The sequence below is a fragment of the Tupaia chinensis genome, unplaced genomic scaffold (assembly GCF_000334495.1).
Source record: "Tupaia chinensis unplaced genomic scaffold, TupChi_1.0 Scaffold143970_1, whole genome shotgun sequence".
NCBI lineage: Eukaryota > Metazoa > Chordata > Mammalia > Scandentia > Tupaiidae > Tupaia > Tupaia belangeri.
Window position 1 is genome coordinate 444762 of NW_006203821.1, and position 13778 is coordinate 458539.

At 42.9% G+C, this 13778-nt stretch overlaps 1 protein-coding gene across 3 annotated transcripts in view; it reads right to left on the reverse strand.

The window, feature by feature from the left end:
- The window catches only part of SARNP (SAP domain containing ribonucleoprotein), a 90117-nt gene that overhangs the window by 74163 nt on the left and 2176 nt on the right, over nt 1-13778 (reverse strand). The window lies entirely within an intron of this gene.

The following is a 13778-nucleotide window of genomic DNA, read 5'->3' on the forward strand; positions in this document are numbered from 1 at the left end:
AATTCTGATCTATTCATACACCTATTATTACAAACCTTTAGCTATTTCTGAGTAATTCTGAGGCAAAAGAGGTTTTTCTTCCCCCAAAGATTACTGTGCCAGGTAGTACATGCAAAGAATGAACATTCTTTAAGCAGAAACATCAATGATCTAAAAGAAGATTCTCCTAACCACCAGATCCCAGATTCTGTTATAATGTACCTTATACATCCACAGAGGTCTGACCACTACAGAATTAGAAAGGTATGTCAGTTTAATGTCAACAATGGATTAAAGGGTCTATGTCAAAAAGGAAAGAAATATTTCATTGCATGCCATACAGTTCTGTCGAAATCTTTAAAAATTAGTTTATTAATTGATTGAGAGAGAGGAGTGAGGGACAAGAAAAGAGGAGCATTCTTCATAGCATCTTCTCCCTAGTCGTCCAGCCAGCTAGGATCAATGGCACAACTATGAGAGTATCTGGCATGTTCAGGTTGACTCAAGCCCAAACCAGGGCTTCCCATACCCATATGGTTCTACTATGACATGGCAGTGCCCTACCATCTGCTCCACCACAACTGAGCCTGTTAAAGATTTTTAAATCAGTAACCTGACTTAAGATTAAAAAGGTACGTTTATTATCTTAAAGACAATGTAATACAAGGAGGAAGAGTAGGAAGAGTTGATGTTACTGATAAAACAAAGCTTAAAAACAAATAAACGAAAACTTCTTCAGGAAGCACAATGAGCCAAAATGAAGTTTCGATTAAGAAGGAATAAGGTATATATATATATAACCTACATTTAGTTTAAAAATTTCAATGATAGAGAAACTGGATGAGGGAGGCCTGGCTCAATAGTAATTCAAAGGACAAAGACCTCAGAGTTTTAGGCGAAGAGGATTCACAACAAAAGTAATTCTTAATTATAGATAACTGAAATATACAATCCATATTTAATGATATAAGTGGCCTCACTAAGCTCTATATTCTCATTTTATGAAGCATAACATGGTGACACAGGAGAACAAGGAGGAAAAGGAAGACTCCACAAATCCTATACATAGATTAAGACACAAAGATGTTTGGTCTGAAAACCACCTTACTGGCTTTGAAGAACAGATCTAATACCAAACCATAGAAGTTAAAAAGCAGATTCCTATTTAAAAAAGAAAAAAAAAACAAAACTTGGGAACCAGCAGTTGGCGTAATGGCTGTGTCGCTGGACTCCCACGTAGTCGACCGTGGTTCACGTTCCGGACCCGGTGGTTTAAAACTCACGCCAGGCGCGTGTGCGTGCGTGCCCAAGATCCCGAGAGGAGAATGGAGAAGGGATTGCAGCGTGGCCATCCCCCCTGGGGGGTGATTTCTCGCTTTCTGTCTCTCTGTCTCTGTCTATCTGGCGAGCGCACACGTCCTATAGTGAAAAAACCTCTCCAAAAAAAAAAAACTTTCTATTAAAGAGAACTCTGCATCTCTATAAGGTTCTCAGCCAGAGAAGTATTTGGAAACAGTGAAACTTGCTTGCTTGTTTGTTTATTTATTTATTTATACTTTTTTTTTTTGAGAGGTTTTTGCTATAGGGCGCGTGCACTCGCCAGAAAGAGAGACAGAGAGATAGAAAGCGAGAAATCAACCCCCAGGTGGCCAATCCCTTCCCCTCCATTTTCCTCTCGGCATCTTGGGCATGCACTCACACATGCCCAGCGTGAGTTTAAGCCACCGGGTCCAGGACTCATGGTCGACTACATGTATGTCCAGTGACATAGCCATTACGCTAACTGCTGGTCCCAATTATCTTTTTTCTTAAAGAGAAAGATCTTTGCTACAGGGCATGTGTGCTCAGTGAAGAGACAGAGAGAGACAGGAGGCAAGAAATCACACTCCGACTCCGCAATCCCTTCACCTTCATTCTCTTCTTGGGATTTTGGGCATACATGAACATGTGCCGAGTGTAAGTTTTAAGCCTCCAAGTCCAGGACACAAACTACAGTCGACTATGTGGGAGTCCAGAGATATAACCGTTATGCCATCTACTGATCTCTTATTATTATTTTCTAAATTTACTAAAGGGCATGTGTGCCCATCAGAGAGGGACACAAAGTAAGAAAGCAAGCTGCCAGGTCTAGAACTTGAAACAAGGTCAGCCATGTGGGGGTCCAGGGCCTTAAGCACTATGCCACTTGCTAGCCTCGATAAGTGTATTTTTAAATAGGTAAATTTACAGGGCTCTTCTTATAATATTGCAAAAAGGAGCCAGTTTCATAGCCTGAGATGATTAAGGAGTCAGATCTACATGGCCATGCGGTTCAAATTTTAGCCAAACACATCGGGTATGTACGCAAGCTCAAAATTCCAACAGAGAAGGGATTGTGCCATGGTGACATATCCTTTGGGAAGAGAGTGCTTTCTCCCTCTGTCTCTCTAATGGGCATATACCCTCTGACAAATAAATTTTTAAAAATAGGGGCCAGCAAGTGGCATGGTAGTTGAGGTGCTGAACTCCCACATGGCTGACTATGGTTAGAGTCCCAGACCTGGCAGCTTGCTTTCTTACTTTCTTTCTTTCTCCCTTATCAAATTAAAAAATAAGGGAACCAGCAGTTAGCGTAATGGCTACGTCACTGGACTCTCACGTCGTCGACTGCGGTTCGCGTCCCAGACCCGGTGGCTTAAAACTCAACGCATGTGCCCAAGATCCCGAGAGGAGAATGGAGAAGGGATTGCGGTGTGACCATCCCCCATGGGGTGATTTCTCGCTTTCTGTCTCTATGTCTCTGTCTGTCTGGCGAGTGCACGTGCCCTATAGCAGAAACCTCTCCAAAAAAAAAAAAAAAAAGAGAAAAAAAATTTAAAAATAATTAATAAATATTTTAACCTATATATGTATTCCAGGAGCCAGCAGGTGGCATGGTAGTTAAAGTGCTAGATTCCCACATGGCTTAATGTGGTCTGAGTCCTGGACCTTGTGGCTTGAGTTCTCACTTTCTCTTTTTCTCTCCCTCTGTGTCTATCTGGTAAGCAAACATGCCCTATAGCAAAATAAAAATAATTAATAATTCTTTTAAAAAATATATATATATATACACACACGTACATATATTCTGCATATGTGTGTTTGTGCGTTCCAAATTGGTCATGGAAAATAAATTTAAAACAACCAATTACTAGAAAAATGAGCATAAACTTGGATGTAGCAATGATGTCAAACTGCTCTAAGTTTCTCAGGTGCCAGAAAGGGTACAGCGGTAAAACAAAGCTCTGCAAGGCAATCCCACACATGAAGGCTCCCAGTTCAAATTTGGAGACCTCGCTGAGCACACCAGGTATATGTATGCCCATGATCCATGGCTGACAGAAGCTCAGGGTGGACTGTGTAGTAAAGACCCTATTGGGTGGACTTTCTCTCTCTCTCTGGTTCATGGAAGAAATAACTCATTTTTTTTTTAAGTTTCTAAAAGCTTATACTCAATCTTTGTACTTATCATTAAGCACTAATAGCTAGGCCTGAAAACTATAAACCCTACCTTAAACAACATTAATCTAGAAATTGGACTTTTACTCTAAGGTCCATTTTTTTCTTCTGTTGGGATTTTATTCTCTTTCAGCTTCCTAAAGAATGGGTCTTTTGGAACCAGCAGATGCAGTAATGGCTGTCACTGGACTCCCATGTAGTAGACCATGGTTTGAGCCCCAGACCTGGTGACTTAAACTCACACAGGGTACATGTGCATGTGTGCCCAAGATCCTGAGAGGAGAATAGAGGAGAAGGGATTGCAGCGTGGCTATCACCCTGGGGGTGATTTCTCACTTTCTGTCTCTCTGTCTCTTTCTGCCAAGCGCACGTGGCCCTTTAGCAAAATCTCTAAAAAACTAAAATGGGTCTGTTGATTTTAATTACATACACTTTAAGATCACTCAACTTTTTTTAATTTTTATATTTTTGTCATAGAGTTCATGCACTGTCAAGAGAGGGAGAGACAAACAGAAGAAAGAGAAGTCACCACCCCCCAGGGGAAATGGCCACGCAGAAATCCTTCCTCCTCCATTCTCACCTTGGAATTTCGAGCATTCACATACACCTGCCCCACATGTCTTTTTCTTTTCTTTTCTTTCTTTTTTTTTTGAGAGATGTTTACTATAGGACGTGTATGCTAACTAGAGAGACAGAGACAGGAAGCGAGATATCACCCCATCAGGGGGATGGCTACGCCACAATCCCTTCTCCAACTCTTCTGTTATCCTCCTGGGATCTTGGGCATACATACATACACACACAAACACACAACACACACCCCCGCATGAGTCTGAAGCCACCAGGTTCAGGACTAGAACAGCGGTTATCATGTGAAAATCCAGCAGTGTAACCAGTATGCCATTTGCTAGACCCTCCCAGAATGCTTTTCAAGTCAATGAATCCAGGACTCAAACTGTTAAGTCAGCCATATGGGATCCAACATCTAACCACCACGCCACCTGCCAACCCAACTTAACATTTTCCTTAAAAAAAAAAAAAAAAAAAAAATTATTGGGACCAGCAATAAGCATAGTGGCTATGTTGCTGGACTCACATGTAGTCGACCATGGTTTGAGTCCCAGACCTGGTGGCTTAAACTCACACTGGGTGCGTGTACGTGCATGCCCAAGATACTGAGAGGAGAATGGAGGAGAAGGGATTGTGGCATGGCCATCCCGCCTGGGGGGTGATTTCTCACTTTCTGTCTCTCTGTCTCTCTCTGTCTTTCTGGTGAGCGCACGTGCTCTATGGCAAAAACCTCTCCCCCCCAAAAAAATTTATTTTATTTTATTCACTCATTCATTCCTTTATTTTAATATAACCAAAGAGAGAGAAAGGAAAAGTAAGAAAGCAAGTCACCAGGTCTGGGCCTCGAACCATGCTTGGCCTTGTGGGAGTGTCCAGTGCCCCAACCACCCTGCCATCTGCTGGTCCTATTTTTTTTCCTTTTAAGAGAGATTTCTTGCTATAGGGCACATGCGCTGGCCAGAGAGACAGGAAGACAGAAAGTAAAAAATCACCCCCTCAGGGGTAGTGATCAGCAATTGGCGTAATGGCTATGTGAGAAGGAAAGTGAGAAAGCAACCCACCAGGTCTGAGACTCGAACCGTAGTCGGCCATGTGGGAGTGGCCAGCGCCTTAACCACCATGCCACCTGCTGGTCCCCTGTCTCTTTTTTTTGATAAGTTATTTATTTATTTCAAATTTTTCTATAGGACATGTGCACTCACCAGAGAGAGAAAGAGAGGGAAAGTGAGAAAGCAAGCCACCAGGTCTGGGACTTCTTGTTGGTATCTTGGGCACGCACGCCCATGCTTCTGGCATGAGTTTAAGAATTTAAGCCACCAGGTCTGGGACTCAAACCGCGGTCGACTACATGGGAGTCCAGCAACACAGCCATTATGCCAATTGCTGGTCCCATTTTTCCTTTCTTTTTAAAACTAGTATTTATTTAACTTTATGTATTTATTTTAAATTGACCATAGAGGGACAGAGTAAGAGTGAGAGAGAGAAAGAGAGAGAGAGGGATGGAAAGTGAGAAAGCAAGCCACCAAGTCCAAGACTCGAACAGTGGTGGGCCATGTGGAAGTCCAGCACCCTTAACCATCATGACACCTGCCAGCCCCTAACTTATTTTTCTCTAATTTGCTATAGGCACACTCACTCACCAGAGACAGAGAGAGGAAAAGTGAGAAAGTAAGCCCCCTGCCTGGTCCAGGACTTGAACTACCATCGGCCACGTGGGAGTCCAGCACCTCAACTATCATGCTACCTGCTGGCCCCCATGGATTTATTTTTAAGTACTAATCTTAAGTACTAATGCTGACTTCTCTCTCCCTTCACCTCCTCTTCTCTGGCCTCACTCTGTCTTTGCTCTTAGACTCCTTGCTACCTCTTCTTTCACTGAATCATGTAATTATTCAATAAGATTCCTTCTTTTGGGGCCAGCAGGCAGCGTGGTAGTTAAGGTGCTGGACTCTCACATGACCAAGTGCAACTGGAGTCCTGGACCTTGTGGCATGAAAATTGTGCCAGGCAGGTTTTCATGCCTGTTCAAAATCCCAGGAGAACACTATAGAACGAACTACAGCATGACCATTCCCCCAAGAGGTAATTTCTTACTTTCCCTTTCACTGTCTCTTTGGCAGAACCTGTGCTCTATGGCAAAAACCTAAAAATAAAAAATAATAATAAAAAGATTTCTTCTTTTGCCCTTTTCTCATTCCACTTCTATCAAGGACATATTCAGTTTTTTAAAACCATCATTGGCAAATCTTGTCAGTTGTACCTTCAAAATACCCCAAATCTCAGTCCTCTCCTCCCCATAGGCTTCTATTTTTAGAGAGGTTTTTGCTACAGGGCGCATGTGTTCACCAGAGACAGAGAGAGAGAGAGAGACAGACAGAAAGTGAGAAATCACCCCCTGGGGGGATGGCCACACCGCAATCCCTTCTCCTCCATTCTTCTCTTAGGATCACAGGCACGCGTCCGGCATGAGTTTTTAAGCCACCGGGTCCGAGATTCAAACGGCAGTTGACTACATGGGAGTCCAGCGACATAGCCATTATACTAACTGCTGGTCCCCCCCCCATTACAAACACTATTATTCTGGTCTTTCTGTCACACAGATTATTGTCATAAATCTTTAGCTCCTTGGGGCCGGCAGGTGGCCTCATAGTTAAGGCACTGGATTGTCACATGACCTGGACTAGGCGGCCTGTGAGAGTGGATGTCCAAAATCCCAGGAGGAGAATGGAGGAAAAGGTATCACAGAATTCCAGGAGGATAATGGAGAAGAGAGACTGCAGAGTGTCCATACCACTTGGGGGAGTGGGGTGATTTCTTTCCCTTCCTCTAGGATGCACACACCCCCTAATGGCAAAAACCTTAAGAAAAAAAGAAAAAAGGGGCTAACAGGTGGCTTGGAGGTTGGGGTGTGACTTCCAAAAGCCAGCCCCAGTTCAAGTCCTGGACCTGGCAGTTTGCTTTCTCACTTTCCCGCTTGCTTTCTCTATCCCTTTCTGGTGAATTCCATGCCCCTTAGCAAATTAAAAAATAGTAATAATGGGGCTAGGAAGTGGTGTGATGGATAAGGCACTGGATTCCCCACATGACTGACTATGGTTCAAGTCCTGGACCTGGCATCTGGCTTTCTCACTTTCCCATTCCATTTGTCTGTCTCTCTCGCTCTGGTCAAATTGAAAAATAAATAATAACAAATAAAATTAGGTAAATAATTACTTTTAAAAACATAACAATAATAATGATAAATAAAATTAAATAATTTAAAAAGAAAAAACTTTAACTCCTTGACTCATTATGTAGAGTTTACAAACGAAGTATTCAAAGTGATCTTTTGAAAGTTAGGTCAGAATGTATCACTCCTCTATTCAAAAATCATTCACTGATTTCTAATCACATTAAGAGTAAAAGCTAGAAGGGCTGGCAGGTAGCATGGTGGTGAAGGTGCTGGACTCTCATATGGCAACTGTGGTTCGAGTGGTACCTAGTAGCTTGCTTCCTCACTTTCCCTCTCTCTGGTCAAACTTAAGTAATAATAGTAATAAATCATTTTTTTTAAAAAAAAGGGTAAAAGCTAGAGCCCTAAAACTATGAGTTACAAGGCCCTATATAAGCTGATTTCCCCAACCCTCACCATTACCTCTTATTACCACAGTTCATTCTGATAAGGCAAACTGGCCTCTAGGGAACAGCAGTTGGCGAAATGGCTGTCACTGGACTCCCATGTAGTCAACCGCGGTTCAAGTCCTGGACCCGGTGGCTTAAACTCATGCCAGGCACGTGTGCATGTGTGCCCAAAATCCTGGGAGGAGAATGGAGGAGAAAGGATTGCGGTGTGGCCACACCCCCTGGATGGTATGATTTCTCGCTTTTCTCTCTGTGTCTCTCTGCCTTTCTGGTGAACGCACGTGACCTATAGCAAAAACCTCTCAAAAAACAAAAACAAAAACTGGCTTCTATAATCCCTCTAATATATTGCACACAGCTCACTACTTCGCTTCTTTCATATCTTTATGTAAACACTGCTTTCTCAATGAAGCCTTCCCAAGTTCTATTTAAAATTATTGGGTCCTCAGAAAAGTCATGATCTTTTTTTTTTGAGAGATTTTTCACTGTAGGGCGCGTGCGCTCGCCAGACAGACAGAGAGAGACAGAGAGACAGAAAGCGAGAAATCACCCCCCAGGGGGGATGGTCACACCACAATCCCTTCTCCTCCATTCTCCTCTCGGGATCTTGGGCATGCACGCACACGCGCCCGGCGTGAGTTTTAAGCCACCAGGTCCGGGACACGAACCACGGTCGACTACGTGGGAGTCCAGCGACATAGCCATTACGCTAACTGCTGGTTCCCAAAGTCATGATCATTTTTACAGAGAAAAACACATTACGACTTTTCTGACAACCCAACAATACTCTTCCCACTGTACTTCTGATAACCTTTTCTATTTTTCTCTACAGGCCTTCTCGCCCACCACTTGACATGTGAATTCTATTTACTCACTGTGCCATCCCTCAATGAAATAAGTTCTAAGAGACTAGAACTGTGTGTGTTTTGGTCATATCTATATTCTCAGCACCAATGGTAACTGACACATGATGGGTATTCCATCAGTATTTTTCTTTTAAAGGTTTATTGCCATAGGGCTCATGTACTTGCCAGGAAGAGAGAGATAGAGAGGGAGACAATGAGAGGAAAAGTGAGAAATCATCTCCTAAGGGGGATGGCCATGCACCAATCCCTTGTCCTCCATTCTCCTCCTAGAATCTTCACACTTGGCATGCTTTTCCTTTTTTTGAGATTTTTGCTACAGGGTCATACACTTGCTGGAGAGACAGAGAGAGACAGAAAGATAGTAAGCGATGAGACCAGCAGTTAGCATAATGGCTATGTCGCTGGACTCCCATGTAGTCGATCGTGGTTTGAGTCCCGGACCCGGTGGCTTAAACTCACACCGGGCACATGTGCATGCGTGCCCAAGATCCTGAGAGGAAAAGAAGGAGAAGGGATTACGGCGTGGCCAGCTCGGGGGTGGGGGGGGTGATTTCTCACTTTCTGTCTCTCTGTCTCTCTCTGTTTCTCTGCCGAGCGCACGTGCCTTATAGCAAAAACCTCTCCAAAAAGAGAAAAAAAAGAAAGATAGAAAGCAAGAAATCACCCATGGGGGGTGGAGGGGGGATGGCCACACAGCAGTCCCTTCTCCATTCTCCTCTTGGGATTTTGGGTACACATGCACATGCACCTGGCATGAGTTTTAAGCTTCTGGGTCTGGAATTCGAACCACGGTCAACCACATGAAAGTCCAGCAATGTAATCATTATGCTACCTGCTGGCCCTGCACCTGGCATGCTTTTCAAGTCACTGAGTCCAGGACTCGAACCATGTGGGAGTCCAGCAACATAGTCACTATGCCATCCCCTGACCCAAAGTATTTTTTAAAATAAACCCCAATCTTCATCAACTCTCAAGCAAAAGACCCTCATTTCCAAGTGACTACTAGACATCTGCAAATGGATATCCCAAAGACATCTAAGCTCAAAACTGTACTTACTAAGTCTCTCCTGCACAAAACCAGCTTCTCTTCTTCCTCCCAACCTAAAGGTATCACTACCCAAAACATGGTGTCTCTTTCATTCCTCCCACATCTCATCAATCTATAAATACTTCCAATCCTACTTCCAAATTCATTCCCACTCTAACAGCCACTATGTTACTCTAGGTTCTTTTTTTTTTTATAGGGTGCGTGTGCTCGCCAGACAGACAGAGAGAGACATAGAGACAGAAAGCGAGAAATCACCCCCCAGAGGGGATGGTCACGCCGCAATCCCTTCTCCATTCTCCTCTCGGGATCTTGGGCAGGAACGCACACGCGCCCAGCGTGAGTTTTAAGCCACCGGGTCCGGGACACGAACCGCGGTCGACTACGTGGGAGTCCAGCGACATAGCCATTACGCTAACTGCTGGTCCAAGGTTCTTAATACACTATTTATTTGACAAATAATGACTGTGTATCAAGCATCATCTTAGATAAAGGAAACAATCATAAGAAACCTCGCCCACACAGAGCTTACAATCTAGTAGAACAAGGCAATCACTGATTATATAAATAATTTAACATATTACAAAAAAAAAAAAGCACAATGTCTATGAAAGTATATAAAAAGTGGCCTGACTACATGTGTGGATAGGGAGAACAAAGAAAACTTCCTTAGGTAAATATTTGACTGTTACACAAAGGGTGATTAGTAAGCAGACAAAGATGTGAGGCAGGGAGAGCAGCAAGAATACTGCAGTCAAAAGGAAACTCCAAGCATAGCATATTAGCAGGTTGTAAATTCTGAGGTAGGAGGGGAGCGCACTACACAGTGATTAAGAACGTGAATTTTGGAGACAGACTGCCTAGCTGGTAACACCATCTATTAGCTGTACAACCTAGAGCACATTACTCAAATCAGTTACTTTCTCTGGACTAGTTTTTCTCATTTTGAAATGGGAATTATAGAGTTAATTATCATCCGGTGGCCTGCTAATTAAGGCATCCAGATTCCACAACCACACAGTCCGGTAGCTTGAAAAACATTCTGGGCACAAGAGCATATATACGGCAAATCTCAAAAAGGAGGCAGAAATGAAGAAGGGATTATGGTGGGAAAATGCCACATAGAATCAGTGTTTCCTCACTTTCTCCCTGAATCTCTATGGCAAGCACTTGTCCCATTTGGTGCACACCCACGTGAGCGCACGCACATGCACACACACACTAAAAGCTAATTATCTGAAAGAATTGAGAAAATTAAAACGGTTAATGAGTATACTGAATAAATGGCTTCAATCCATAGTAAAGGCTGTGTAAATATTAGCAATTAATGAACACAGTCATTTTAAGGAAATAAAATAAGTCCACTGTAGTTAGAATGTGAGAAACTAAGCTGGAGATTGGCAGGGACAAAACTCAAGTGGGCTTTTGGTTTTTTTTTAAATAATTATTTATTTGGGACCAGCAGGTGGCGTGGTGATTAAGGTACTAGACTCTTACATAGTCGCCCCCAGACCTGGTGGCCTAAAGCTCACACTAGGCATGTGTGCATGCATGCCCAAAATCCAGAGAAGAGAATGGAGCAGAAAGGATTGGAAATGTAACATGGTCATGCCCCTGGAGGGTGATTTCTCACTCTCTGTCTGTTTCTCCATCTCTCCATGCAAGTGCACACGCCCTATAGCAAAAATCTCTCTCCAAAAAAAAAAAGTAATAAAAAAAGAATTGTTTAGTTTTTATGTATTTATTTATAATTTGCTATAGGGCACTTGAGCTCACCAGAGGGGGAGAGAGAGAAAACCACCAATTCTGGGACCCAACTATGGTCTGACCATGTGGGAGTCCAGCACCTTTACCACTACGCCACCTGCTGACCCCAACTAAAAAGTTTTAAGCAGGGGAAAGGATACAACAGACATATAATTGGAAAAAATCCCTCCCCACTCCAGACCCCACCCTTCATACCGCAAAAAGAACACAAATTGATCATATCAGGTCCCCTCTTCCAAATTTCCAAAAGCTCTCAGCCCTCATGACATGATAAGAACCAGAACTTTTTTTTTTTAATATGCTTTAGGGAGCTTATGCTCACCCAGAAGGAGGGAAAATGAGACAGCATCCTACGTGGGAGATGGCCATGCTGCAATTTCTTCTCCTCCATCCCCCCTGAGGATTTTGGGTGCATGTACACACACACCTGGAGTGGTTCTCAAGTCGATGGGTCTAGGACTCAAACCATGGCAGTCACCTTAACCACCATGTCACTGGCTGGCCCAAACCAGAACTTCCTACACAACTTAGAAGGCCCTTTTTGGCCCACCCACAGTGGCATGCACTGGTGCTCAGCAGGCTGGGATGACATGGGAGACCCAGGGTCAATTCCTGGTCCAACCTAAAGGCCAGGTCCAGTGACATATATCTATACTTCCTGCTAAGGAGGATCAAAGGGTCAAGGCTGGCATGGGCAACAAAGAGACCTACCTAGAAAGAAGCAGCAGGCATGGTGGTATGTTTTACCTTTATGGTCACAACATACCTACTTTCCAAATTATCTTCAACCACCAACATATAAGGATTTAATGTTTCAATAACACAAATGTCTCACTGTTTTCAACACTGACATTACTAGAGTATTTGTGCCTCTGTAATAGTTTCTTTCCCCATGTGTGATCAGAAATGTAATATCCGTTTTTAAAAAAATTATTTAACGTTAGCTTTTCAAAACCTATTTGTGTCTTGACATCAACTCTGTTAACCTTATTATGTTGTTTCTCAGTCTTTGATATACAAATAAAAATATTTTCTTTGTATTAAAAAAAATTATTTAACATTATTTATTATTTATTTATGTTAATTTGACCAGAAAGAGGCAGAGTAAGAGAGTAAAAGAGTAAGAGAGAGGGAACCAGCAGTTAGCGTAACGGCTATGTCGCTGGACTCCCACGTAGTCGACCGCGATTCGCGTCTCGGACCCGGTGGCTTAAAACTCACGCTGGGTGCGTGTGTGCCCAAGATCCCAGGAGGAGAAGGGATTGCGGCGTGACCATCCCCCCCTGGGGGGTGATTTCTAGCTTTCTGTCTCTATGTCTCTCTCTGTCTGGCGAGCGCACGTGCCCTATAGTGAAACCTCTCAAAAAAAAAAAAAAAAAAGGGTAAGAGAGAAAAAGTGAGAAAGTAAGCCGCCAGGTTTACTTGCAATCAGACATGTGGGAGTAGAGCACCCTTAACCACCATGCCACCTGCCAGCCCCAGAAATATAATATTCTTACAGCTACAATTCAGTCTCTTCCCAACTGTGTTGGAATGACTGCATTTCTACAAAATAGTCAGAAATTTGCAGTCCGTATATGGACTTACATGTCAAGTCAGATAACATTTCTCATTCTTACTTAAAGTTCGTTCCTTTTCTCTGAGGTCCCATACTAAAATCCAAAATTATCTTTATTAAATGTAAAGGTTTATTTTTTTAACTTGCAAGTGGGCATGGACACTTGCCAGAGGGGAGGAAGAAAGTATCCCAAATGGAGCAGGGATACACTGCAATAGTTTCTCCTTCATTTTTCCATCCTATCAGGATTTGGGACATGTTATGTTGGGTATTTTTCAAGCTATCAGGCTAGGATCAAATATGGTTAGCCATGTGGAAACCAGCTTCCTTAACCACAGGAACAGTCCCAGAAAAATGTTTTTAAGTTATTTATTTTATTCTTTTTTTTTTTCCTTTAAATTTGCTACAGGGCACGTGTGCTAACCAGAGAGAAAGAAAGAATAGGGAAAGTGAGAAAGCAAGTCACCAGGTCTGGTACTCAAATGGCAATCAGCCCCGTGGGTGTCTAATGCCCTAACTACCATCCCACCTGCCAGGCCCCTGGAAGAATTTTCTAAAAAGTCAATAAAACCCCAAGTCAATCCAAAAATCAGGATTACTTAGTTTTATCAAGATCACTAGTGAAACCAAACGTTAACTGTACTAGAATTCAGATTTAAACACATGGGTTCTTAACCAGAGGTCCATGGACTCCTCAGGGCTATTCGGTAGTTTTAAGCCCCTTAAATTGCATGCAATGTATGTGTACATGCCTTTTTCTGGGAAGAGGGTCCATACCTTTCATCAGAGTTTCAAAGATATCTGTGACCTCCAAAAGCTTAAGAAGTGGTCTAGAGAAAAAGCAAAGACAAGCAAATGTGATTAAAGATTGAGTCCTTTTTAGGCTGTCAGGAAT